Raw genomic sequence first — 1600 nt, 5'->3', positions numbered from 1 at the left:
ATTAAAATAGTACCTATCGCATTTTTATAAGTTAAATGCATGCAAAATGTTTACAAAATTTTTTAGACAGAAAATATGCTCTCATTAAATATCATTTGACATATAATGATGCCTTTAATCTAAAAAGCATTTAGCAGATTAAGTCTGTAGTAAATCCTGTATGATCTACATCTTTTTTTAATGTATAAATCTCCCCAAAGTTTAAAAAGTGCTACTAAAGATGTATAATATTCTGTCCATTTCAGATGTATTGAGTTTCTGCTGTGTACTCTGAATTCAACTCAACCTCATGGAAAATCAAAACAATGTCACGGAATTTGTTTTTATGGGCCTGTGTGAAAGTAAGCATATAGAGCTACTGTTCTTTTTCTTGTTCCTGCTCTGTTACATGGCTGTCTTAATGGGGAATTCCACCATCTTACTCACAATCACTTGCAGCCATCTAATCCAACAACCCATGTACTACTTTCTCTGCCACCTTTCCCTCATGGACCTCTGCTACACTTCCACTGTGGTCCCCAGGCTAATCAGGGACTTAGCTGCCACAAGAAAAAATATCTCCTATAACAATTGCATGACCCAGCTCTTCACTGCCCACTTGCTAGGAGGTGTGGAAATGTTCATCTTGGTGTCCATGGCCTTTGACCGCTACATTGCCATTGTCAAGCCCCTGCACTACGTGGTCATCATGACTCGGCAGAGATGTAACATGTTGATTGTCATGGCCTGGGTTGTAGGTTTCTGGCACTCTGTTGCTTTACTGTTCATGGTACTCAATTTTACCTTTCTGTGGTCCTAATCAGATAGATCACTATGTATGTGATGTGAAGCCTCTTTTGAAACTAGTGTGCAAAGATATTCATTTTGTTAGTATCTTAGTGATTGCTAATTCAGGGACGGTGGCAGTTGCCATTTTTTTTGTCTTAGTAGCTTCTTATATATTCATATTATATAATCTTAGGACCTATTCCTCTGCAGGGCGACACAAAGCTCTCTCGACTTGTAGCTCTCACATAATGGTTGTAGTTTTATTCTTTGGGCCCTGTATCTATATTTATGTTCTACCTGCAGGGAGTGAGAACAAGGATAAGGAAATCTCTGTGTTTTACACTGTGATTGCTCCAATGTTGAATCCTCTCATCTATACCCTGAGAAATGTGGAGATGAAAATCACCATGCAGAAGGTGTGGTCTCAAATGGCACATTCAGAATTAATGTAACTAAGGTGATATTCATTGTGCTTTGAGTCCTGCATCCCAAAAGCATTTATCATTTGAGATATTATAGAAAACATATAAACTTTCATTGGGGAGTTGAAATAAATGATCTCTGACAATATATGAGCCAAAGAACACATTAGTGTGATTTAGAATGCAATCTGCACTTTAAAGTGTATGACTACGTGCATTTGAGTAATGGAGACATGTCCTTCTAAAGTAGACGTTTGATCATGTCACTGCCCTCTCCAAAAATTGGTATGGAACCCTATCTTCCTTAGAGTAAAATCAACCTTTTCATTTGTTTATCAGAAATTTTCAAAGTTGGTCTGAGGCTAAGTTACTAGTCCTAGAAGTCACTGCACTGGAAGAAAGTATGGTGT

The 1600-nt window shown here is 37.7% G+C and overlaps 1 pseudogene; it reads left to right on the top strand.

The window, feature by feature from the left end:
* The first annotated feature begins 289 nt into the window (after positions 1-289).
* LOC106821840 (olfactory receptor 4P4-like) lies at positions 290-1220 on the top strand (annotated as a pseudogene).
* The last annotated feature ends 380 nt before the right edge of the window (positions 1221-1600 follow it).

The sequence above is a fragment of the Equus asinus genome, chromosome 17, assembly GCF_041296235.1.
Source record: "Equus asinus isolate D_3611 breed Donkey chromosome 17, EquAss-T2T_v2, whole genome shotgun sequence".
Classification (NCBI taxonomy): Eukaryota; Metazoa; Chordata; class Mammalia; order Perissodactyla; family Equidae; genus Equus; species Equus asinus.
Note: the sequence above shows the minus strand (reverse complement) of the source record. Positions and strands in the feature narration are given on the sequence as shown.